Source organism: Pleurodeles waltl, chromosome 5 (assembly GCF_031143425.1).
Source record: "Pleurodeles waltl isolate 20211129_DDA chromosome 5, aPleWal1.hap1.20221129, whole genome shotgun sequence".
Taxonomy (NCBI): Eukaryota; Metazoa; Chordata; class Amphibia; order Caudata; family Salamandridae; genus Pleurodeles; species Pleurodeles waltl.
This window is the reverse complement of record NC_090444.1, coordinates 913,055,758-913,061,757: the sequence shown is the minus strand read 5'-3', so window position 1 is coordinate 913,061,757 and position 6,000 is coordinate 913,055,758.

The window sequence follows — 6,000 nt, the reverse complement described above, 5'->3', positions numbered from 1 at the left end:
CCCAACAGCGCAGGTGGTAGCAGTACGTGTTGTCAATGGGAATGCCCCATGGGCCAATGGTTGCCAGCAGCTTACAGAGTGGCAATGCCACCTGTCATGTGAAACCAGGCCAGTTTCACGATCAACGCTGCCCTCCAGGTATGTTCCCACTTTCCCACCAGCCTTTGCATGGCGGTGAAACCCGCATGCAAAGGTTGGTGGTGATGTGGTGTGGTGTGCCCCTGAGTGCCCCTACACAGCCCATGCTCCTTTCATGGGCAGAGCAGGGGGGTCCACTGCCCTGCCCCTTTTCCCTTCCACTGCCTGATCTGCAGGACTAAGAGCAGCGTGTCCTGTCACACCCAATGCATCCCAATACTGACAGTGACTCTATTTGATCCATCAACAATATTGTGCCAATTGCCCCACAGAGCTACCATGAGCAACCAGATTTTCACCCGCCGTCCCAACGTGTGACTCGTATTGCCAAACGCAAAGGGTACACTGCACTGGCAGTGTTACCAACACCAGACTTGCCCATGCACCATCCTCCCCGTCAATGTGGAATTATACACCATTATGTTCACACTCATACACCATGTGTTGTATGTGTGTGATTATTTCCCCATTCCTATGTGTCTCACATGGTTGTGTCAGAGCAGTTGTGGGCTCATCCTGTATCGGCTGTGACCTACAGTTTGCTATCTGTGGTACATATTTGATGTAGTGGCACATTTCTGATCAGCATGTGTGGTTTCACACTACACCAGTTTCGTTGCTCTGATAAGTGGCATGTTTCCAGTGATACAGGGCCACCCTGCTATTCCCCCAGCGCCTACTCTGCATCCTCAATGCATGATGGAGTGGTGGCTGCCTTATGTGAATGTGTTGTTAAAGTGTGTGGGGGTGGTGGTGCTGCCAGCACATGTCAGTGTACTTTTGGGACTGTTGCAATGAATTGTTTGCTGTGAGATGTAGCACACGTGTTTGGGCAATGAGGCAAGACAGTTGGAAGGTGTTACTGTAAGGGACACCATCATGATGTAACCCCAGGAATAGTATTGACTGCCTACCTAGTCTCTATGTCTTGGTTTTGTTGGTAGGGTTAATTTGACTATATGCGAGGGCTGTTGGGTTGACACAACCAGAGGCACAGTCATTAGACATGCCATCCATCCCATGTGCTGCATATGTACATGCAGGTATTTAGCCATGGTGATTGACATATGTCCAGGTTGTGTATGTGTTGTGGTACATGGCACTACCAAGGCGTAGATACATGTGTAGCTTACATCAGCATGGTGCAGCTTGCTTCATGTGCAATATGTGCCTCTGCGCTCCTTTGACATGTATTGCGTGTGTCCTATGTGCCTCCCCCTTCTTGCACTTGACAATTTAGCATTAGTTTCCCCCATGCAACTTGCTCTGCATTTGTGGTCTTTCTTGTAAGTCTGCGCTGTTCTGTCCTGTCCTGCGATTCCAGTAACCAGTTCCTCCAGGATAACTGCTGCAACTATCTCCTCCATCTCAACCATGTCCTCTTGCAGTGCTGCCTTCCTGTTCCTTGCCATTTTTTCCTTTGTCCTTTGCTTGCAATCATGCCAGCGTTTGTTGCATTCAGTTATGGTTCTCCTCACCTCTGCCACACTGTTAATCTGCTGCCAAATTGCCTCTCTCCTGCTAAATGGCAATTTGGAGGTGACGAAGAGTTGATGTTGATGCTCCGTCACCTCTCACCAGTATTTCATGCTTATCTGCACAGAAACAACACTTTCCCTTTTTATTCTCCCTTCCCTAGGTCTTGTGTGTGTCCTCCTGGCTGGTTCATGGTTGATTGGGGTCACCCTGGGGTCTCTTCTGGCTCCATTTTGCTTCTCCTTTGCACTGTTTTCTCCATTAGTGTCTGTATTTGACGCTAATGCGGGTAAAAATGGTGCATTTCCATTTTGTGACATGTTTACGTGTCGTAAAACAGGATAGAGTCATTTTTCTGTTCTTAACGTAATTTTGCCTTGCGACAAGGTGCAAGGGTTTTTAATCTGTTTTTATCACCACTCTGCATTACAGTATAAATATGATGCCCGGGTGGCGTTACAAGATGGCGCTACCTATGTTTGCAAAAGTTTTGCATCAAAAAGTAGAAATCTGTCCCTTTGTGTTTTTGATCTGCCATCATTAATAAATACAAAAGTGGAAGCGCATAGAAATAGATGAAATGACACAAGATCTATCCTCAGAAGAGGTGAGGGTATATCTATACAAGTCAGAAGGAGGGCACATACAATTGAAAGAGCAAATTAACAGGTGACTGAAAAATTAGCTATTTTACCAATATTTGAAAAAAATAATATCATAAGCCCTTTATAAGTCACATACTGCATAACCATATGGGGAAAATGCGAGACCACACAAGCCCTCACTGGAAACTGCAAGTTAAGATTCCTTGGTACAGGATAAGCAATCAGATATGAAAGTGAAATATGCACTAAAGAAACATTGTTTCATGCTCTGCATGATGCTTCTCACCTTTGATGGAAGGGTTTGAAAGAGCACCCGGTCTTCTGCTGGTTCTGGATAGACCAAGATAGGGGTGAACCATTCTAGTAGCCACGATGCTGCTTGATAGAGAAACGCCAAGGCAGACCCTACCCTCCAGAAGGAGTCCCAGAGGACAAAAGCCCCAAAAATTGGAAAAACGTCTAAAACAGGGACTCCTGAAACAGAGGAAAAAGCAGGAATGAATGCAGGAAAAATTTGCAATCAAAGGAGCAGGAACTGAAAAACAAACGATGAACAGAGCAAAGATCACCACCAAGAGGAAGTGTTTGCAACGCAAAGCAGATCAGGACTGAGTGGCGAAAATAGGAAGTGACAACAAGGGAAAAGGAAAAAACACCATCTTGGATTGAGAAAAGGCCCATAGAAAAGAATGGTAAAAAAGTAGTAATATAAGAGAAAAAGGCATGCTGGGAAAAAGGAACAGGACAAGACAACATGGATCCCTGCAAGAAGACAGCCTGGAGACCAAAAAGAAGAAAAAGACAAGAGACATCCCTCCTCTTTCCACCGATAAAAGGAGCCTAGCATCTGTGCAGGAGGGAAGGCAGGGTTAAGGTGAATAGGAGTGTAGGGCGAGGGGAAGGAAGCCCATCCTGCCACCCGAGTAACAGAGTTCCAAACCTTAAGGGTCATTCGGGTGGTTATGGCTAGGTTTGTGCTAGGTGCTCAATCATATTTCAGTTTCCATAAGATGTGCCACACATAGCAACCAACCACTGCTCTAGCCATATGGAGTAGATGCCCAATTCCATCAGCACCCACTCAGATACTACTCTCGATTTCACTGCCTTATAATTTAGGAGAAAATAAAACAATGTCAGGCCACCAGCTTACTTCGGCAGCCTCAATTGTTTATAGGGGAGACAGACTCCACAGTCCTGCCATATGAAGTGTATCACTCGGGAGCAGGGTTCTGGAAAAAAGATCTGGTGTACCTTGATTAGGAGGCCTTGGAATCGGTATAGAATCTGCATCAAAACCATAATTTTAATTGCATTGATACACCCTATCCATGATAATTACATAGGTGCCCATCGTTCAAGGTCTGCTTTGAGTTGGTGGATAAGTGGAGAGTTGTCACTGTAACGGTACGAGATTTTAGGGATGATTTTAATCCCCAAATAGGTGATATCTTTCTGTGCCCACTGACAGGGGGTTGTGCAAATCTGGCATGGGAAGGTGCAGATTTAGGAGGAAAGATTTGTGGAGGTTAATGCAGTAGCCTGCCACAAATTCATAGCAGGATAATTCCTGTTGAAGGGCTACCATGATGTGGAAGGGAAGGTAAGAAAAAATAACATATCATCCATGAAAAGTGGGATTTTGTGGTCTACAGAGCTGAAGGGGGTGAGGTGGATCACAGGTGTGTCTCTTATTTTGGCAGCAAGGGTTTGTATACTGAGTGCAAATAAAAGTGGTGAGAGTGGTCACCCTTGAGGCATGCCACATCCTAGTTTAAAGAAATTTGAGCCCATTCCATTAATCAAAACTCACAAATGTGAATTTGCATAGTTTACCTGGACCATGGCTATGAAGCATTCACTAATGCTGAATTTGCAAAGAGTGCAGAAAAGAAAGGACTAGTCCACCCAGTTGAAGGCTTTTTCAGCATCTAGTTCCAGAAAGTTGCTGGGATCTGCTTTTTGGTAGCCTCTTCGACCAAATGGACCACTATTCTTAGGAGGTTATCATGTGTTTGTCTCCCCTGAATAAAGACCGACTGGTATGGATGGATCATGTCCGGCATAAAATCTTTCAGTCTAGTGGCCAGGATCTTAGTGTAAATCTTTTCATCCAGATTTAGCAGGGCTGTGGGTCTATAGAAAGCACAGTAATTAGTGTCCTTCCCTGGTTTAGGGATGACCGAGAGCAGCGCCTCACACATTGAGGGAGTAACCATTCTAGTGGATGCCATGTGGTTAAATCGTAGTCTGAGATGAGATATTAGATCAAAGGTGAAGGTTACAAAATAGGGCTGTGAACCCATCGGGTTCTGGAGATTTGTGTACTTTAAGAGCATTTATAGCTATTCATCCTTCTTCCTCATTGATTCAATTACCCAGCTCTTCATTTTGATCAGCTGACACTTGGAGTAATTCAACCCCCTCCAGATATTAAAGCTATGCCTCCTCTTTTGGCACCTCAGACAACTGGGTTTTGTAAAAATCATGGAAGGCATCTGCCTGAACATGCTCGGATGTGGCCACCTCCCCCACCTCTCTGTTGCCATGGCTGATGTAGTTTTTCTCATGATTGACCCATACCTGTTGTGCTAAGTGAGTGCCCGCCTTGTTCCCCCTATCAAAAGTAATCTGTTTAAGGCGTAGTAAGGTAAATTCTGCTCTATTTGTGTTTATTGCATTTCATTCCCATTCAAAGCCATGACCTTTGAAGCTCATGAACGGTCACTCCAAGTGTCCTTTGTAGTGTTCTGGTTAAAGAGATCATCACTGCGAACAAAGCTGCTGATTCCTGGAGGTCAGTAAAGTGATGAACTTTGTTCTTATAGTAGAAAACTAGGCCAGAATGGTGATGCTCTTGTGATATACTTTGTTGGTAACTGGCCTGAGCTGTAGTTGTCGGGCTAAGATTGCTGGATCGATGTCTTGGAATGCTGAGCATGATAAGGCCTTGAAAGGACACCTCCTCCACTTTCATTGCCACCTGCAACATTGCATCTTTTACTTTGAAAGAGTGTAACTTCACCAAGACATCTCTGGGTTGCTTCCCCTTCCCATAGATAAGTGGAACAACCCAGTGGATCTGGTCCAGCTTGACTTTGGGGGCCATTCTCCCCCAAGAGGTCTGAGAACAGACCCACCATGACCGCCTCCAATTCCAGACCCTCTGCTCCCTCCTCCTGGTTTCGCAGCCTAATATTGTCTCGTCTTGAGTAGTTCTCCAGGTCCCCACATTTCATTAATGTAGCTTGAAGGTGCCATTTAACGCGGCCTGAGGAGCTCTCCAGGTAGCCCACTCTCTGTTCTAGGATATGACATGTAGTACTGAGGTAAAGTGTCCATGCTCCAATGGAGTCTATGTCCTGTTGTAGAGTAGTGAGTTTGGAGGTGAGGTCCATTCAGAGAGCCTCCATAGAGGTAGTGAGGTCTGCCTTAAGCTTTTACCACCTTCTGTGGTTGCAGGTGAGTGTGAGTCTAATGCTTCAGTTGGTTAAAAGTAGCTAAACACTCTGTTAATTTGTGTTTTTTTCAGAGGCATGTAGAAAATGGCTGTTGACACAAGGGAAAGATTGGTGAGTAAGCACTCCCAAGGGCACTTAAAAGTCTGTCATGGGGAGCCAAGCGACGGTTCACTGTCTCCTTAGTTATCTCAGTGCTTTCCTCTTAGTTGTCAGGGTGGGTCAATTCATCTACAGTGTGGCATGCATGTCTCACTGGAGAGGTCTTATAAGGCTGAGGGCTCAGAGTGCACTGCCTTATCAGAGGGTGCAAATCATTTACT